This window comes from Choloepus didactylus, chromosome 5, assembly GCF_015220235.1.
Source record: "Choloepus didactylus isolate mChoDid1 chromosome 5, mChoDid1.pri, whole genome shotgun sequence".
Lineage (NCBI taxonomy): Eukaryota > Metazoa > Chordata > Mammalia > Pilosa > Megalonychidae > Choloepus > Choloepus didactylus.
The window spans coordinates 14,967,494-14,976,888 of record NC_051311.1 but is presented as its reverse complement, the minus strand read 5'-3'; positions in this window follow the sequence as shown (position 1 = coordinate 14,976,888).

The window sequence follows — 9,395 nt, the reverse complement described above, 5'->3', positions numbered from 1 at the left end:
TGCGCGTTTGGGTCATGGTTATTGAGAGAATTGGGGATGCCAGCTGCATGCCAAAGAGGACTAATTGAGTTGCAGTGATACAATGCAATTTCCAAATTTTGCAGTCCTAAAAATTCCTGTTTTATACACCAAACATCAGGTTTCCACTGTTAATTTATAACCTCTTCTGTTTTCCCTGGGGGACTTACATCAGTCAACTATTGCCAGAATAATACTGCGTGACCAGCCACCCCCGTGCAAGGTAGTGTAAAAAAATAAACTTTTATTCAGGAGCAGGTGCCTGCAGGTCAGCTGGGGCAGGTTTGCTTCAGACTGTGGGCTGGTTGGGCAGCTCCAAATGATTTCAGCTGCTCAGGTGTGTTCCAGGTGTTTCTTGTTTTTCTAGGATTGTTGAGCTACCCAGGGTACGTTCTTTTCATGACAGGGACAGGGGCTCAAGAGAGCAAGCCTCTGTTTGCATCTTGTCTGCTAACATCTGGTTGGACCAAGTAAGTCACGTGGCGGAACCCAAAGATGGGGAAGAGAAGTGCATTCTGCCTTTAGTAGGAGGAGCCACTAGGTCATGTGGCAAAGGGAATGGATGCAGAGTGTCCAATCATCTATTCGGTAACAAAAGTGACTCCCCCCCCTCCTGCCATGGGCATTGAGGCCTTCCCAGCCCCCGTTTCAGGCAGGTATCCCTGCAGAGGGGTGCAACCCAGATGCCCCCCACTGGCTTCCCTTGGCTTTGATGGGCCCATTTCCAAACCAGGCATCAAATCTCCTAAGATTATGATGTCAGGGACTGAATGGTCGTAATATATAAAATCCAAAAAGCTGTTAAATTGGATCCAGACATCTAACGGATAAGTAGGCACATTAGTAGGGTGTATGGATATGGACGGAAACACGCCCGGTCTGTGTTATCAGGAAGCTGTATAATTCTGAATGGAAAATTACCCTCCCTTAACAGAGATTGGTGGGAAATCGATTTTCTCCTCCAGTAAAACTGCTTTTCTAAAAGGCCACATGGGGAAAGGGCCCACAACTTTAAACCCAGAACTAATGTGAAAGGTCACTATGTTTTTATTTGCTTTTACATTCTGCCCCAGTTAATGAAAAGATTTTGAGTCACTAGGAGGCGATAGTCCAGAACTCCTCAGGGGGGAAAAGAAAAGCAACAATTTCTCTTTTGAGACTTGGTGTTGCTGGCTTCCATGGCTGGTCAATTATTAGCTTTCATTTAGATGGGACAGGCATCTGGGGTAAAGTGTAGAAAGTTACCAGTTCCTTCTGAAGAGGTCACTTACATCTCGTTTGTCTTATCCATTTAGGGAAAGGTGTGTTGGATTGATTATATAAAAATGGCCCCAATTCTCCACGGATCCCTCACTGTTTGATTGTCTCTTGGCTGAAGCACCTCCTCCCACCAAGACATGGTAGTGTATTTCCAGCCCCTGAAGCCTGGGCTGATCCTAGGATCGTTTTGGCTAATAGAACGCTGTGGAGGTGAGGATGGCTTGTGTGGCTCCACTTTCGGAGTACCCTGCCCAGCCACCAGGCCACCAAGCCCAGGACACGACCATTGGCACAGAGACGGCTCTTGCCTGCCAGCCCCCAGCCGACCATGTGAGCCTGGCCGGAAGCTGCCAGGCCTGCCCAGATCAGCGGAGCTGCCCGATTGACCCGTAGCACTTGTGAGCAAGAATAAATGTTTACTGTTCTATGCCACCGAGGTAGTTTTGTAATGAATAAGGGTTTCAAGGGAGTGAGGGAGCTCATTAAGAAGTGAACCTGCTGAACTGGGGGAATGAGTCTCTTTTCTTGGTGGGATTAGGTAGAGAAAGGCCCAAAGGGGAAGATGCAGTAGAATGAAAATGGATTAATTAATTTTAGCATGCCTCTGGATTGCTTAATGACTATATTTTGCTGAATTAGACCATTTATTCCACAGTATTTTACAAATACCATATTATGTTGTATTATATTGTATATTAAGTTATGTAGTATTATATTTTGTTATGTATTATATTTTACATTACATTATATTTTTACTAAACTAAATCATATCATATTATATTACATTACAGTTGGAAGTGCTGTTGAAGGGGCACATTGAATTTAGGGAAGGGTGGTGAAATGGAGAGGATTGCCTTAAAGCCAAAGCCTTTGAACTATCTCATTCAGATCCACTGTTCCATCTTCAAGAGATACGTAAGAAGACTCAGGAGCACTCTTTCAACCAATTCTTGGTCCTTGAGAGCCTCCTTTGTGGGAGCCACAGCTCAGCGTGGCAGGGTGTGGTACAGGTTCCCTATTCTTGATGGGCTGTTCTAAGTCGGCCTTGGGTAAGTTGATGGGCTTTGCCTTCTGAAACGATGGGAAGTCAAACAAAAGACTGAGCTATCTCCTCCACGAGGAATAATTCCAAATGCCAGTCAACTTCTCTAGCTCCCTTTGATAATGGAAACAGGTGGGTCTGAAAGTGGGGTTGCAAGCATCAGCTGGTGAGAAGTTTCCTCGGGGTTTCCCACATGGAAGGGATGAGGTGCCATTGGGCAGCCCACTGACACCGCCTCGTCTCCAGGTGTGACTCTGAAGTGACACCAGGACTACGGTGGCCAACCCCCGGGCTCATTCCTTGTATGATCCCTCAACAGTCAGGTGGCTGGTTTTTGCAGTGTTGGCTCAGCCCATGAACTCCCTACCACTGCTCTAAGGTTGGAAGAGTTCTGCTAAACATCTTCCCAGAGCACCAGAACCTTCCTGGAGTCACTCTTTTCTTGCTAATCCAAAGCTTTCTGTTTTGATGCCTTAAAGTGAGTGACAGCAGAAGAAAGGGGCACAGTTTATTTTAATGCTGCTGAATCTAATGATGAGTAATCGGTTCCACAGGTTCTGTTTGCATTGACCTTCTTCCCCGTGGAGCTTTGAGGAAATTCCATTACTATTGATCCCCTCCAGTTTTAAGACTATGATGATACTGTTCCCATTCACAAGGGAAAGGGTTTTGTACTACAATTCCACACTCTGGATTGTGTGAATACATATTTATAGGCATATCTTTGTTGTCCTTGCAAAGTTCTCAATGCAGTTAAAATGATTTGTGAAAGTTTTTCCTAAATCCCCTCCAGATGTGTCAAACAGCATATTGTAAATTGAACTTTTCTTTTTTCGGTTTTTGTTTGCTGGTATTTGGTTTTAATATGCCAAGCACTTTGGATTATACAAAAGAGATTACTACAGAAAAGGTTTGTTCTCTCTCTCTTTTTTTCCTCCTCTTCCAAAGAACTCTTTTTAAATGTCAGCAGTCAAAAGCTTCCTGTGTTATTCTCTGGACTGCCCCCCACAACATTCAAACCTTTGTCTGGGCCAGAAGAGGAGTCGCGGGGGCTCCCCCCAGGCTGGCAGCCAGCTTTCAAAGTCTTCCCCTTCCAACCGAAGAAATAAATTAAAGCTGACACTTGGAGTGTGTGTAAGTCTGCTGCCTTCAGGTTTGTGCTCTGCATGAGCTTATTTATTTTTGCTCCACTGCAAAAAGATTTATGACCCCTAATTATGAATTCTGACACTCTTGTGCTACATGGATGCACTTAGATTGGTTTTCACTTTCTAATGGCTTTGAAAAGCTTTCCCTTTCGACTATAAACCCTCCAGGGCAACAGGGGTCCCTTTTGGAAAGAGGGTCTGGCCAGTTCCGCAGCGCCTAGGAAGGCTGTGCACGCACGGCGAGGGCTTGGGTGGGGCCTGGGGATGGATGGATGGATGGATGGATGGATGGATGGATGGATAGTAACCTTGGGCACAGCTTTATTTACTCTTTCTTGGCCCTTTTTCCCTTCCAGAGAATTGAAGTGAATATATAAAAATGTGTTTCTAAATAAAAACTGGCAGGCAGTGTCAGCCTGGAAATAACTTTTTCAAGATATCTCAGGAAAACAAGGGTTCTTCATTATTCAAAGTTTTTAAGAGATAAGAGTTGATGGCTGATTTGGCTGGGATTGGGTTGTTGGCGCAGCAAGTGAAAAATTACATTGAATTTGCAGAAACAGAAAAACCGACTTGACAGAGATTGTCAATTCATCCAAACAGACACAGGAAGGTGTGGGATCCTTATGTTTTCCCCACCTAAATTCACAGCTCACAGCTCTTTCTTCATAGTTAAGCAAGAAGAGGGATCAGGCTGATAGATGTCTTAGAAATTGGATGCTGCCCAGACCCCGTGGGAGGCAGAGGGCTGTAAATGAGGGTCTTGACCATCATCTAAAAAGCCAGCCCTGTTCTGGAACCTGAGCGGGATTCCTAGCCTCTTTCTGCTCCCAGATCCACGCCCCCGCAACCCAGCCTCCATTTCACACCCTCTGGGCATGTGCATTTGGTTCTTGGAGCTGGGTGTGGGGGTGCTGTGGACCCGGAGCCTTGCGCCTCACCCTGGAGAGCAGGCACCCCCGGGTGGGGGGCAGGCAGCAATGTGCCAAGTCATGGTAAGACCTCCTGCAGGGTCGGAATTCTTTTTTTCCAGAAGACTCTGTAGCAGAAGAGAAATCATTTAATTGGTAAAATATTTAAAGCACAGTTCTTGCCATGGGTCATGTCCCCCATAAAAGACAGGCTCAAGTCTTAATTTGCATTTCTGTGGGTAAGAACTCTTTTGTAAAAAGGGCCTTTGGAGATGCCATTGTTAGGTAGGATGTGGACTCATTTGTGATTAGCATCTTTGAAAGTCCTATTTAGATGAGATCAAATTGAATCAGGATGGGCCTTAGTTCATATGGTTGAAGTCCTGATAAGGAGAGGAAATCCAGACAGACATACAGACGACTGGGCAGGAAAAGGAGAAGACGTGCGACAGGGGCAGAGATGTGAGCCAAGGAACCCCAAGGATGGCAGCCAGCCAGCACCAGGGTGCTGCAGGCTCCAGGAGAAAGCATGGCCTAACGAGACCATGGTTTTGGACTTCTATCCTCCAAAACTGTGACACAATAAATTTCCATTGTTTAAGCCAACCCATTGTGCGGTATTTGTCATAGCGGCCCTGGCAAACTAAGACAATTATAATTTTTAAACTTTAAAACAAACCTAGGAATATTATGGAACAGGAAATAACATAGACATAACATTTGACATAAAATATGACTGTCCAATGTACAGGCTGAATTTCCAGGGAGTCTCCATCACTCGCCCTTGTGTTAGAATCCTTTGGTGATTAAGTCTGAGGAGCACTGGTTTCTAGCACTTTCTATGGTTGTCCCTCTACCCCTCCATCTGCTGGATGAACAGCATTAAAATAGATTTTCTTGCTGAAGAAAATAAGTGGAATTTATTGGTAAATTCAGCCTTGCAGGAGAGTGGCAAATCAAACAACCCCAACTAAGGAAGCCACCTTTTTCCACCTCCTCTTCCCAAATTTACCATCCTAAGTTACTGTCAAGCCACAATGGGAGCACTCTTAAAAGCCTGACTCAGTGGTCTGGTTTCCCTGAGGAGGCTCCAACCACTTCTGCATAACTGGCCCCAAAGACCCCACACTGTGAAGGGCTGTCTGGAAGACCCAACTAACCACTCCAGGAAACTTGCTGCTGTGATGTTCAATCCATGAACCAGAACACCCCTAGTCTTCATTACCCAGACCCATAAATCCCTCTACACAAGAGTCGGTGATCTTTGTAAAATGAGAACTAAATCATGCCACAGCCTTTCTTGCTTAAACCTCTCGGATGATTTCCCATGAACTCAGAACGAAGTGCAGACTCCTTGCCACGGCCTCCCTCACCCCCTGCGGTCTGCCCGCCTGTCTTTCCAGCCCCGTCTCCCGCCTCTGTCACCGTATTCCACTAAGCATCAGCCACAGTGGTTTTCTTCTTCCACGAATGTGCCCAGCTCACTTTGATCTGGGGGAGTATGCATGGCCTGGAATGTTCTATCACTGAGATTTTTGCTTCGCCGGCCACTTCCTGCCATCCTGGTCTCTGTTCAAACTTCACCACCATGTGCGGTGCCCTGACAATGCCACCTGACCACCTGCTACCTTCTCCCTGTGCTGCCCTCAGGAGCCCATCACCTTCTACTTGCTTCATGGAACTTTCCAGTATCTGAAGTGACTGTTCACTTAATTGTGTGCTTTGACATTGCCCAACCCATGGAATTAAATGACAAGGAGAGTGGAGAAGGCCTTTCTGCCTCATTCTACACAATATCCCCAGGCCTGGCAGTGCTCCTGATACACAGAAGGAGCCGAATAAACATTTGCCGAATAAACATTTGCCAAATGAATGAATGAGTGAATGAATGAGTGAGCCGGGCATTGTGCCAGTGGCCGAGGATCAATGGGGAGCAAAGACGGACCCCCTTCTGCCTTCATGAGGCTTTCAGACTGGCAGAGGAGGCAGAAATCGCAGGGCCACCCCACACCCCATTAGCCCTGATCCCCACCACCTCAGAACGTGGCCTCGCTTGGAAATAGGGTCATCACGGATGGAAATAGGTGAGTTCAGATGAGGTCCTACTGGAGCAGGGTGGGCCCTTCATCCATCGTGACTGGTGTCCTTACGAGAAGGGGCACAGACTGACAGACAGGCGGACAGAGAAGATGGGCATATGACAAGGGAGGCAGATGCACCTACAAGTCAAGGAACCCCGGGGCCACCAGAAACCAGCAGAGACGGGGCACAGATGCTCCCCTGCGAGTCTCAGAGGCTGCCTGGCCCTGCTGACACCTTAATTTTGGACCTCTGTCCCCTAGAACTGTGAGAGAATAAATTTCTGTTGTTCTAGGCCACCCAGTTTGTGGAGTTTTTGTTATAGGAGCACTAAGGAACTGACACATGCTGGGGGCGTCATAATGGGTTTACCTGTTCTAGTTCGAGGGTCCAGGAGGTGTCTCTGGGAAGGTGAACCTTGCAGATGCAATCTGAAAGATGAAAGAGAATTTTTATAATTTAGTGTTAATTTGGCAATTAGCCTGGCTCCAAGAAGATAACAGTGAGAGAAGGAAATCAGTTGAGAGTGGGTGGCTCCCCAGAAAAGCTGCTGGGCCCCTCCAGACCCACTGGACTTCATTGACACCAGCCACTTTACACATGAATTCACCACCTTCCTTTTTATGTCCTACTTTCTCTCCTTTTTTTCCCTCCGAAAAGTGTATCTCACTTAAAAAACGCTGCTCATGACGTACACTGATTTTTTTCAACCTAGGTTTGCTTCTTCCCTCCTCCCCGAATGCTTATGTTTCCAACATTGATAGTTGAAAAAAAAAAAGTCTCTTCCTGCACACTTTGGTCTTTCCTAGTTGTCACAGGGCGGTGAGTCCATGCATGATGAGTGCAGCTGAGGTGATCTTCCTTCCTTCCAAAGTGGGCCTTGCCGCTTTCTGCGGTAGCTGCTCCCACCCCCATCACCCCACACAGCTTTAGTCTGCAGGGGGCTGCCGGGCAAGGGGCCAGACCAGGGCTCAGCAGTGCGGTTTTCAGAACTTAAAGTGGACAAATCAGAACCCCACCAGGCTCTGCCAGGTACGTTTCTGATTCTCCTTAGGGAATTTCTTCTGCTTGCTTCCTCCTTATTTAAACCAGCTTCTGTATAGGGTGCTTGCAAGAGCCACCTGTGGCCCAGCAGTTGCGCTACACCTTTTCACCTTCCCCATCACAGAGCTGGTTGAAAGCAGTAAAATTCAGGGTTGCCTAAAGACTCACTGGCTGCTTGAGGTTTCAGATGCTCCCCCCTGGGAAAAGCCAGTCATTCCACAAGGCACTGCAAGGCTCTGCTCCTGGAGGGCGGGTCTTCTTTTAAGCTGGGTCTCTACCTCAAAGCAAATAAAGCACGGGGTGACCGTCTAGGAAAACTGCCCATCCTTGTCTTCCTTGCCTTGACATATGTTTCAAGGAAAGTACTTCCTGTCCCTAATCAGGTAGAAACTTCAGTTATGGGCAGTTAGACAAGGCCAAGTTCTCTAGACAAAGAGTTCAAGCTCCAGCTCCTGGACCAGATGCCTGTGTTGCTTATTTGTTTCTCACATCCCTGCTTTGTCAGCTGCCACCCTCCAGGGACACTGGAGGCAGGGTACCCATCCAAGGTGACTGCTGTAGCAGGGCCCAGCACAGCTCTCTGCCACTGAGCAACCATCTGCCTCTGAAATAGAGTGGTCCTTTCGGTGCTAGGGGGCTGTGAGCTAGATGCTGACTTCTTCAAGTAAGTGATGCGAGGGCAACGATGTTGTTTTAAAGCCATTTGAAGGCCTGCAAACTTTGAAGAAGTGATGAAACATGAAGTTGATCTGTAAAAGCACACATTTTCAGATAAAAGTTTACATCTTTGTAGAGAGTGATAATCACAAGCAAAAAGATCCCATTTTTGTGGGTACATGCAATTGGGAGTCAAGAAGAAAAAATATTCTGGGATGAAAGTTTTCCTTATATATGCTTTTAAGTAAGGCTTGTTTTGTGCTTTAGGTAAAACTTGAGATGGAAAGGAAGACATATACAGGGAAACAAAAAATTTATAGGAAGGTTTTTGGAAGGGAAGCATTTTAAAGACAGATGGATGCAATTTGGGACTTGTTTTTTGGAGACTGTTTTTTAATTCTTTGACCTGAAATTGTGCTTCAAATTTTTGCAGGATAAAGAAGCTTTTGGTGCTTGTTGTATAATGTCCTGTTAAGAATTCGGCATTCATTTTCTTGAGAAATATATGTGGTCTGATAGAATAAGAATATTTCTTTCCCTTCCAGTTTCACGCTGAGAGAATCTGAATTCAATAGGAGAAGAAAGCTATAGTGTTCACCCTTTAGGTGACAGCTGGCTTTTAAACAATTGCGTCTCAGATAAGAACTGAAGGCACAAATAAATAGGAAGTAAAAGATGATGCACTTTCTTTAAACCTTTGGCTCAAAATGAAGTTAAAGTCATAGGATTAGGGATAAATCCCCAATTCCCCATTTTACAAATTTATAAAATGGTGGAAATCAGGTATTTCTGAACAATTCCGTCCCCACTTTTAATGGATTAAAAAAATTGCGCTGAAGTTCTCCCACATGCTCGATTTCTCAATGTATGTTTCTTGTTAGATGTACTCAGTATGTTTTAGCTTTTGCTTGTTAAAGTTATTTACATGGCTTAAGGTCAAATGGCATTGTTTCACATTTTGCTTGACGGAAACATCACCAGACTCCATCGTCTTTATAGCAAAAGATCAGTTTCAGTGAGGTGGTAGAGAACTTCACTTCTAATAATGTCTGCTTAGCAGTACACTGGCCAGGCATTTGCATCTTCTGGAGAAGATATAAAGTCATGAGATCTGTATCTGGAGTTTTGACGTGGTGGTTCCCGATCTTAGCCAGGCTGGTTTGCACATTGTCCTGTTAGCAGAGCAGCGAGGGAGAAGGTCAAGTGTGGTATTCTTTCCAATGGAGGCAATGGAGC